This window comes from Adiantum capillus-veneris, chromosome 28 (assembly GCF_014529385.1).
Source record: "Adiantum capillus-veneris isolate H3 chromosome 28, ASM1452938v2, whole genome shotgun sequence".
NCBI lineage: Eukaryota > Viridiplantae > Streptophyta > Polypodiopsida > Polypodiales > Pteridaceae > Adiantum > Adiantum capillus-veneris.
The window spans coordinates 22,555,330-22,567,371 of NC_140958.1; positions in this window are offsets into that span (position 1 = coordinate 22,555,330).

Below are 12,042 nucleotides of genomic sequence, written 5' to 3' on the forward strand. Positions count from 1 at the left end.
GTAGATCTTGGCACCTTGGTCATTGTCGTACTGGTATTTTATGAACAATAGCTTCATTGTGGCGGAAGGGTTTGATGATCCTACTGCCATATTTTCTCTGTTGTTCAGGTTCAAGTGTTCCAAGTGTTCGGTGAAAATCTCGTAAGATCTCTCCAAAGAAGTATCAGAAACACTTCCTTCAAAGATCGGCTCTAATGGTTGCACCCAACTTTGGTTTACACTTCCCTCGGTTGATATGACACTTGCTTGTTCCCCTTGTTTTGGTTGGTTATTCTGGAGATTCCTGCCCGATCTCAAATTCATCAATTCCCTTAAAGGACTTTGACTTTTCCGTTTCGGCAATTTGTTTTCCCAAGTTTTTGTGGTCAGAATTGATCCAAACTGATTGATACTTGGTCAATTGTTTAATCTTGTCAGTTGGACAACTTCTGTTTCATCACGTGAGAATTTTGTTGTAGTTATGCTGAAAAAGACATTATACGCGTATGATGTCTTTTTTTCACAGATTTGGACAATTTTGGTTATACTCACTCTCAGTAGCCCCCTTATGCTCTGTCCACTCACAAAATTCAGTTTGAACTCTGTTTGAGCAAGTTATGGCTAATTTAGGCTTTTCTTGGCAATTTTCCGCTTTTGACTTGTTTTGGGTCAATTGTGATCCAAAGGGGATGAAACTTGAAATATAACCTCTAGACAGCTATTACAATGGATCTGTGTTGGCAAAGTATCAAAATATGTCCAAAATTAGGCCAAAGACATCATACGCGTATGATGTCTTTTTCATCAAATTGGGTCAAGACTTGATATTTATGCTTTCTACAGTGTTTTTAATAATCTTGTCAGGTCAGATATCAAAAATAAGCAATGGATGTGCTAAAAGACATTATACGCGTATGATGTCTTGTGTCCCAGATTTTGACTATTCTTGGTTTTAAGCCTTCTCCAATGTTTATAATTGAGTTTCAAGTGTTTTTGTCAGGTTTGAATGTAAAAACAAGGTCTGAATCCAAAATTTCCTATTCTTTGCGTTTCTTGGACTCCGACTTGTCTTTTTGGGTTTCTGTGAGTGTTAATGCTCTTGTTTTAAGTTGAAATTAGGGTATAACCCCCCTTTTGAACACTCTGGTAAAGTCAAAATTTCTGTTTTGGTCTCTGTTTGGTCATTTAGACATCATACGTGTATGATGTCTAAAGTTGCATATTTCCAGTTTTTTGGCACAGAATCCTTCCTAAAGCTTTCTTAAGTGCTCAGCAACTCCCAGATACACAGAAAATTTCTCTGACTTTTGTTTATTGCAAGTTTCACTACTAACTCGACGGTTTAGTGATCTAACATGCAATCAACCATATCAGGCAAATACTCCAATGATTACTAGCTCCAGATCAGGATCAAATGAAGTCCTACCTAAGCTATTCCTAATCATAAAATGGGTTTGGTAATTGTAATTTTAAAGAGATCCACTGCCACTCACGGACTAGCAAATTCTTCTTCTATCAACAACTACTCAACACCAACAAAACAACAAACAAATCTAAGCTAAACTAAAAATACTGTCAACACGGAAGACCCAGGAATACCCCACTTCCTAGTATCTCTCGAGATCTTCGGAGTCCACCACTCCTAGATCTTTTCTAACTAAAGTATACAAAGTAGTTTATACGACTCACCTCGTAGGATTAGTCTAAGGTCACCTACTTAGGGCTCTCGTCCCCGGTAGCGGCGCCAAATGTTTAGGCGGTTACGCCGCTAGCGGAAGCTAAATAGCGAGAACTCAACCAACAACAGAATTTGTCAGACGAGGAAGGAGCTTGACCCGCAGGCGCATGGAAACAACTAGGTGGGTGTCAAATCACCTACTCGACCTTCTAACGACAATCACTACTAAGGAAATCAAATCTAAGTTCTAAAATACGCAAGTGACTGAAATCCGTACTACGAACGAATACTATACGAAACAGGATCTAGGATCATTGAATCGATCTCAAACTCAAGGGGAAGTCTATTCACTAAGTAAGAACAACACCCTAAAGACTTGAACTGCAAACTCAACCTATAACCACTCCGTGCAGTAAACGCGTATGAAGACAGGCCAAAAAATACAGGTGGTCGAAACTTGACCCCGATGGTACCAATGTGTAGCTCTACTCGTTGTGGTTCTATAGATATGCTGCACGCTCCATTCCAACACACGAGTTGGAAGAAAACTCACACCGAAGCTCGTAGGGACTTACCACACATAGAAGCCGATAGCGCGCACTCTTCGTATCTGTGCGTAGCTCTCGCCGTTGCTAACACAATGGCGGTGTCGCTTCTCCAATGGCGGCTCCGTAGCTCGCGTAGCAAGTAGATAAGACTCTCTCTCTCTCACTCTCTCTCAGACACAGTCACGGCGCTCAAAAACTCACTTTGATTAATAATCTGAATCTCCTTAGGTTACAAAAACTTTGGCTTATATACCTCAGCCTTGGAGGTGAGAACATCTCTAACTAATTACATCAGCAAGTGAAATTACTTCGGGATTACAAGCTGGAAACTCAATTGAGCCCCGTTACTTAATGAATGGCTCAAATCAAAATTAATGTCGGAAAGACATTTATTACAATCAATGGTTACAAAATGATGAGTGTGAGCAAAATTGTGGGTGTGATCCTCTGCTGGCTCAACAGTTGTTTTGCCTACGACAGAACAAGCTTGTTGGGATGTTAAGGATGCGCAGGCTCATGAATTGATTGCCTTTTCTGTGAAGCACAACATTGTTCCTCACATCCGTTCAGCAAAATCTGCAAAACAAGCTTGGGATATTCTAGCAGGTCTTTATGCAAGCCGCAATGAGGCTAAAATTGCTTTGCTGCATAAAGAGCTGGAGTCGAAGATTATGCATGAGGAAGATGATATGGACACTTTCCTTGCTAGTGTCAACGATATCAATGAGAAACTCATTTTTGCAGGTCAAATCATTTCAGACAGTTCCCTAGTGCAGACTGTTCTTGATGCCTTACCAGATTCTTACCAGACTTTTGCTAGTACTTGGAGACTTATGACCCAAGGAAATCCTGAAGTTGTCAAGTTTGATACATTATACACATTGTTGTTGCAAGAGTCACTTTCCAGAAAAAACACGACTAGGCAGTGTGCAGTCGAACAAGATTTTATTGCTTCTCAAAGAAAAGGTGGTAACAACAATGCAGGCACTTCTTATGGTTCTACTACGAGTGGCAAAAATTATGTTCCTAATGCTTCTACTGGCAGCACTTCGTCTGGAAATTCTGGTGATAAGGGTAAAAAGAAGATGTGTTTCCATTGTTGTAAAGCTAATGATCACTTGATCAAGTCGTGTCCTAAGTTCAAGGCCAAAGAGGCTAAGCAGAAAGAGGGTGGTTCCACTGCAAATGCTGGCTCCACTACAAATGCATCCATTGTTGAGTCTTCTGTGAAAGGAGACTATGATGCTGATGTTGATGCAGAATGGGCTTTTAGCACAAAGTGCACTTACAATCCTGCTATCCATGATGCATGCTTGTCAGTTTTGCTGCAAATTCACATGTGTGGTATTTCGACAGTGGTTCTACAAAGCACATTACCTCACATCGTGAATTGTTTACCTCTCTTGAGTTTGTCCCTCATGGGAATTCGGTCACTTGTGCCAACAATGCCTCTTATCCAGTTCAGGGAGTTGGCAATATTGTGCTTGGCAGTTCTTTCACACTTACTGATGCACTTTATGTACCTGGGATCAAGAAGAATCTCTTGTCTGTATCCGCACATGCTAGACTTGGACTTGTAGTCAAATGTGTGGATGACAAATGTACAGTTCATGATCTCAGTTTTGGTGATGAAATTGTTGCATCTGGCCTATTGTGCTGTGGGATGTATAAGCTCACTTTGTATACAAGTGTGGACAAAATTTTGCAAATGCTGTTGCAGATTCAAGGGCTATTTCAGATACAAAACTGTGGCATGCACGTTTTGGTCATCTAAATTTTGCCAATTTGCTGCGTTTGCAAAAATCTGATATGGTCGCTTCTTTGCCGCCTCTTGAAGCACCTGTCAAACATGTTTGTGAAGGCTGTATTTTGGGTAAGATGCAGCGTTCTAAGTTTCCAAAGGATGGTTCAGTTCGGGCGACATGCAGGTTGCAACTTCTGCATAGTGATGTTTGTGGACCCATGCAAACTCCATCCTTGGGCAATTACCTGTACTTCGTGACTTTCATTGATGATCACTCCAAGCATGCATGGGTATTTCCGCTTAAAGACGGATGATAAGGCTGTCAAACGTATTTTTGTTGGTTATAGTGCTGAAAGCAAAGGTTACAGGTTGTATCATCTGCAAACAAAACGTATTCTGGTTTCACGAGATGTAGTGTTTGTGGAAGATTCTGTTCACCTCTTGTTGTCATGTACTAGAGACAGTAATGTAAGCTCACAGGACATTTATGACACTTTGTTGCCTCTTTTCAGTGGTGGAAATACGAATGTAAGTTCCAATGAGACAAATGTACAGCCGATGGGGGTTTCTGAAAATGTTACAAATCAGCCTATTACCGATGCAGATGTACATGATGTACTTAATGAGGAAAGGGCTGAAAATGAGCAGGCATGAGGTATGCCAAAATGGCTTATGCACACTTTGCGTGACAATAAATTGGATGCACCTTTGTCTAGTCGTACTCGTGCAGGCTCTCGCCATGCATCTTATGCATTAAATTGTTATGCTTTGGCTGTGTCTAGTTTACATGATGTTGAGGAGCCTCTATCTTTTGATCAAGCACAGAATTCAGAAAATTGGATGGCTGCCATGCAATTAATAGATTCTAAAACATTGAAACGCATCCCTAGTGATAATGCAAGACTTGGAGTTTATTGTTGGGAACTAAAGAATATTAAGGATTTGGTATGGACTACCCATGCCAAATTAGGACAACTCACGCCCTTGAAAATTGTGTTTTCAAAATCAAGGAAAAGGGACTAGCAGAAATTCCCACTCACCTCTTCAGGAATTGTTACAACAATAACTTTCATGATGACTCCAGAGGAGATTGAACAAACCAAGTACCAGGGACACTCAATCCGTGAAGTGATATCACATGGGAGCCATCTAGGAAATTGATTGGGATATGGATCCAAATGCTAGAACTTAGGATAGCATGTCCAATCAATAAGGAGTAGCCACGTCAATGATTCCAATAGAGAAAGAAAGGAAAAAACCACCTATAGTAAGGGAGGAATGAATGACATGAGGACGAGAAGAGGTCCACATGAGTCACACTTACCAAACAGCTAGTTTGAGGGATTAATGGGAGAAATACCAACTAGAAAGGAGAGAGTGGGTTTTGAACACAATCATAGAGTCAAACCAACAGATTTCCAAAAATGGGGTACAAAATATAGCAGGACGGGGGACCCATATGACCGTTTGACCAGCTTCATACATGTTTTGAGAGTTCAGCGCATAGACAATTTCCATACACAATTTGAGGATTTTGGGATGACCTTGGAGGGTAAAGCCTTGATTTGGTTCCAGACCATACCTCCTAGATCAATAACCGATTTTCCGACTTTGGCCATGAGATTTGTTGCTACATGCTCTAAAATGGCCATAAAGCATAGCACTATGGCATAAATCTATAGTTTCAAACAGTCACAAGAAGAAACTGTCAGAGATAGCGTGAGTCAAATGAGGCAGTAGATCAACAAATGCCCAGAGTTGGAGATTCCAACCGAGGAAAGACTAGTCTCACTATTTCTAGAATGGCTATTAAACAAAGATTTGCATGCTATTTTGTATAACAAAAAACACATGATCTGGGAAGCATGCACTTTAGATGTGATAGACTTGAGTGATAACTGTGAGATCTTCTAGTAGGAAGTGAATGGGGTTTAGGAGGGCCTCTTTATTTGGCAGTTTAAGGGAATGCTTAAAGCTTAAGCCAAGTTTGACCAAGCCTAAAAGAGAGGGAAAAAAGGCCTATGCTAAGATTTAAAAACAATCAATTTCCATATTTTGAATTTGAAAATAGTCTATTTAGTAACCCAAAAGAGAGGTGGGTAAATGAACTTTTAAATGTCCTTTTCCCACCCCTCTTCTCTCTAACATATAACATAGTCTCTCTCACTTAGAACTCATTAAAAGAGGCACTTTTCAGCCCCTGCAAGGAAAGCAAAATTTTCACATTTTGTCACTGAATTCTCTCTCTAAAACGTGGCCAACTCTCTCTATTTCTTTCCCCCCTTTTCTCACTTGTCACTTCCCCTCCCAATCATTAAGGAACATTCTTGTATGCCTCTTTTTGACAAAGTGAGGATCCTCAAAGGTTGTAGATCTGCCCTCTCTCCCACTCTCTTTTCCTTTATTGTCTTTCTATTCCCCCCCCCCCCCCCCCCCCTCTCTCTCTCTCTCTCTCTCTCTCTCTCTCTCTCCCCCCCCCCCCCCCCCTCATGCTTCTCCCACTCCAGCTCTAGCTGAGAGGAATGGAAAAATCCATTATCTCTATGTGCAACAACATTTCTCTCTCTACACTCATGATCAACAATATTTCAAATTCAAAGGAGATTGAGCTGCATTCTCCCTCTTTCTTCCCTCCATAACATAATCCTTGTCTCCAATCTCTGAGTACTCTCCACTTCTTTCCTCCATAGCCACCTTAACCTGCTTGTAGAAGTCACCATTAACATTCTCTCTAATTTTCTTGATTAGCTAACACAAATGTCATTCAATCCCCTACCACTGCAATACATTACTAACAAGTCAAAACGATATTGATTAAATACTGATTTAGAAGAGGAGTATGATACTATGTGACTTGGCACATCTAATCCCAATGCTGGAGATCAGCTACGGAACCTTGGGTGCAAGGCAATCAACTTATGGGTTGATGGCCATATTTACTCTGGCGATTCAATGACCAATGCATCATGCCTTTTTGTAATGTCACTGAGATATTGCGTTTTATTGGAGATGGGAGAGACGAATTGTTTGGCTATTGTTGAAGATTACATTCAGCTTTTGTCAATGAAAGGGAAGCAAGAAAACGTCTCTCTGTTGTGCCTATTCATCTTTGCAAGAGAAGTACATGAAAGACATTTAGCAAGTCATAGAGGAAGACAACGAGAAAATGAAGCAGCTAAATGACGAGATGACAAAGCTTATTAAAAAAGCAATGCATCAAAAAATGAAGCAAGAGCACCATCTAGACAATTATGTTCAGTTACAAGACACTACGTGTAATATGCACCTACGAGTCGATCATCTCACACACATTCCATTGGGCTACCACATTCGCAAGTGCAAGAGACATGCAATGTCTATGCTATCTTCAAGGGGTAGAGCTTGAAAGAAAAGTATATGTCAAACTCGGTAGGAATACAAATGCAAGCTTCTCATTTCTTACATTTGTTACAGGTTGGTGTAATATTATTTTAATATGCAAGAACTTGGCTCGATGTGATGATGGGAATTGATTTTGATGCTCAAATGACTACATACTCTCCTAACATACCATCAAACCAAAGGAGTTAGTGGAGCTATTGGATGATCCATCCAATGCTGATGTTTTGCACCATAAGTATTTCAGTGAACTAAAGTGCATTGTGGTTCCTTAGGAGATGATGAAGGTTAGGAATAAGTTTCAAGGCCTACGAAGCTTTGTATAGACTTGTCACACTAGGTCACTTAGAAAAAGGTTTGTTTAAGTTGCTGCCAACACCTTATAGTGTCAGCATTGTGAAAAGGTACACCAATAATTACGTTGCAACCTTGTTGGGTGGATTTCAATATGTGGAGGATGCCCTGCCATTAGAAGAGAACAAATCCTTCCATAACAACGAGTTCAATAATAATTGTGTTGACTTGTTGAAGCTCTAGGAGTCAATGATCAGATTCTATTTGTTGACAGAGGAAGATTGTGATGGCAAAGTCATATTTGTGATAAATCTTGATGAGTTCCAGATTGTCAAAGGTCAACGGCTCGAAAGGGTAAGCGTTATGCTTATGAACAGAGCCTTGGTGGGCGTCGATGTTGAGCTGTATGCCAACAAGAAGGGAAACACCTGTTTAGGTGTTCAGTTTGAGAAAAATATTTGGTTACTGGTAGCTTTTTATCTCCCACACGATACACATTTGGCAGGAGACTTGAAAACTCTCAAGTGTATGTTAGGGTGCAAGCAAGGTGCAATGACCCTCTTTCCGTGCATTTATTGCTTCCACAGTAAAGTCTCACTATGAACTGAGGCAAGGTTTCAAAGGCCAGCAAGTCAAAGGGTGGTAAGGATAAGGGTGGTAAAGCTGCAATCAACTCTGTAAAAGGTGTGACCACCACTACAACAATGGTTTCAGTTGTCGTAACCAGAGTTTACCCCCTAATCAAGACGATCCAAATTGGGATCCTATTCTATCAATTCCTTTGATAAATGTGCATGTATACACTCTTCATGCCCGTCTATAAATTCTTGACCAACTGATTATGCTCCATATTAATTATGCTTGGAATATGGAGCCTGCAGAAAGAAGGGAAGAGTGTATCAAAGAACTCGAATCTATTCTATCAAGTGCTGGCCTACATGGGGGTGCAGTAGAGTTACCAAAGGACAAGAAGGCATCTGGAAGTGCACAGAATCGTCCTAATAAAATATGTATGGGTGGTAGTAAATCTAGTCATATGCTTTTAGACTATCTGACTCCCAAAGTCCCAATGAGTTTCAATTGTGGAAAAAGGTGTGTGACATTACCACCTACAGAGGTAATGAAGCAGCCTAGAAATTAAGCATGCTCGTGTGTGGCAGTATGTAGATAATATTTTTCATTTTCTTGAAAAAGAAAATCTAACCTCTGCTAAGATATCCACCTTAAAGTTTGTAATCAATAGTTTCACAACGCAAATGGTGGATGCCTGGGGGGGAGACACACATAACACATTACATGGCGGGTTGAACACTTTGTCTTTGTAGTAAAAAAACATCACTGTTTGAACTAAAGTTTGATTATTTTTGCAACACATTATTTTTGCTCATAGATCATTTTTTCTCAACACATTCGGTTTATTGGGCAGGTGGAGTAGTCAAGGAATGGAGCGTTCACACTATCAAGCAAAAGCAGTGTATTTTAAAATACACTAGATGGAGGTGGAAGGAAAAAGAGCAATGCCCTACACGAAATGTTCAAATGGTTCTACAGAGTTTTAGCAGGGAGAGAAAGGAAGAAGACTAGAGTGCAGTGAAGTTTGAAATTCAAAATAGAGAAAGTGGTTAGCATGAGGCGATCACAGTCATATCATGCTTCTAGTGCAAAAGATTGATTTCGACTATGGTCGGAGACAAGGTGACAAAATGGCAGGCGCTGGGTGGAAAACCAACAAATTTTTGACACTAACCACTTATACAGTAAGCATTCATTGTAATGCCACGTGATTTGTTGACACCCCAATTAGTGGTTCCATGGGTCAAGTTTCAACAATTTTGGAGTTTTTTTTAATTTTCTAATATTATTATTGAGTTTTTAAGTTTTTTTTAAAATAAGTACTATCTGAGTCAAAACTCACAACTTGAAGTCCATTTCTTGTTTTCACATTCTAGAAGATCCTCTTAAGCACAAACACGCACGCACTCATATCTTGCACCACATGGACGATTCACACGAGTAGACTGACACTACGCACAACAATACCACAACAGCCACTCACACCACAGAAAATTTATAGCTAGACCCCCATGCAGAATCTACGGCTTCAAATTCACATCCCCAACCATAAGTGGATAACCCAGTGGCCCGACCCGCTCCAGACACACAAGAGCCTCCCCAACCATTCAATCAAGATTATTTAACAACCATGCGACATATTTTTGGAGATCTCCAAGAATTAAACCTTGCCAATCGCATATCTCTGCCAAATCCCCCACCAATTTTAACTCTACACAGAGCCACGCAAGAAACAAGAGCAGCAGAAGAAGAATACGGAGGTCCGCTTGAAAATCCAGCACCCTCGCCTGCTATCACAGCAAAACTGGTGCCGAGTCCACTGCAAAAACCACGCCACAAAGTTTTCACCTCGAGTCAAACAAAGAGTAATAAAGGTAATACTAGGGGACCCAGTTTCTAAAGCAAGAGAGGCCAAGAGGAGGGAGATGGAAAAGAAAGAGGAAACTGAGAAGGAAGCACAGAGAGTACAAGAAGAGCAAAGAAGATAGAGAGAGCAAGAGGAATGGCAGAGAGACGAGGCTGAGAGATCTCATTCAACAAACTTACAAGCACGAGCAAAGGCAGAGAGAAAGGTGGCATATGATAGAGCTTAAGCCACCCAACAAGCAAAGGCGGGGAGCGCAAGGCATTCAAACATACCTCAAAGAGCCAAGCAACGTGCAAAGGGAAAAAAGGACAAGGTGACACCTGAAGAGAAACAAGCCCAAAAGGAGATGTGGATAAAGTATAAACATGATCCTCCTCAATGGGCCAGGTAGGCGGCTCCTCCACCACCACCAACAGCACAGAAAAAGTGGAGATGGAAGCCAGGCACAATTTCTCTGCGTGAGATCAAAAACTATCAAAATACCACTAAGCCAATCATACGCAAAGCGGCCTTCTCTCGGGTGGTGAGAGAGATGATGGACAAATATAGCAATTCTTTTACACGTATACAACATGCTTCTTTACTGGCCCTACAAGATGTCGTTGAAGACATTTTGGTGCAGCTTTTTCAGGATTGTGTCTCCTATATGGTGCATTCTAAGCATGTAACATTGAAAAATATGGATTTAGCTTAACGAATCCAGTTACAAAATGAAGGATGCCTTCATCAGAAATAGTTTATCCCATGTACTCTCTCTTGATGAGACTTGTAATCTTTTCCTATAATATCAAATGTCAAATTTCTACCATTCCATGCAATTGTTCAACTTTATATGTACATTGTTTTTTATAAGTATTTGAATTTTTGGGTATGTTCAATTTAAGCTGACCACCATGGCACATGGCTTGTCCAACGGTGTCGACATGCACAGTACCTCGAACATGCATCCATCTGGCAGCCGGCGGGTGGCATGTATTAGTGATGCTTTTGCAAAACGGGGGGCGTATGGGGTCAACCAGACCACAAATGACCACGAAGGCACCCGGCAAGGTCGGATGGTGCAAAAAAATCCCCTATGCACCATGGTGCATAGGGAGGAAATACAGCTCCTGCCAGTGCGATAGAGGACAGGCTTAAATGCATGAACGATATGATGATCAACATGCAAAGAGTGCCAATGAAAGGCCCAATGTAGGAAACAAATTAGGGATAACCTATGGGACAACAAAGGCAAATAAAATGGTGCACTATTGAAGGAAAATGGACAAATCATGAGACAAATGAGTACTACTACAAGCCAAAATATGATGAATATGTCCAATATTTGCCAATGAGGCCACATGGTCAACCCATGTATAGATACCCACCCAAATTGACACCCATGCAAAGATCACCCATGAATGTGGAGTGATCACAACCAATATTAGGTCATCAACCTCCACTTCCAGTGAATAGATATATACAGATCAAGTACATGGTGTTTGAGGAACAAATAGAGGAGCATTTGCTAGTACCCGTTACTCCATATCTTGAGACTAGTTCAATAACAATGGGGATAGAAGAAGAGTGGGACAACCAACCTACTCCAGTCCTACTGAGCGGATGTGCCAAGCATCCACTAATACAACACTGGTTTATTTTATCGCAAACCAGGGGGCGAGATCACCTATGGCCAAGCCAATGCCCAAACCAAAAAGTGGAAATTGTCACAATTGTGGAGCGAATGACCATTGGAAAAATGATTTTCTTGAATCGGATAAGAAGGTGAGACATTTAGAGGTGTACTATGGAGCGTGTGAATGCAAGGGTGAACACTTTTCGAAGGACTATCCTAGGAATCCGACAAACATAGTTCAAGTGGTGTCGAGTAGTTCATCAAAAGGGGAACCAATAATTCTAGTTCAAGTGCTCACTAGACCACAAACCAAGCAAAACAAACAGAAAAACAATAATGGATTGGATAAATCTAGCAACTTCTCCA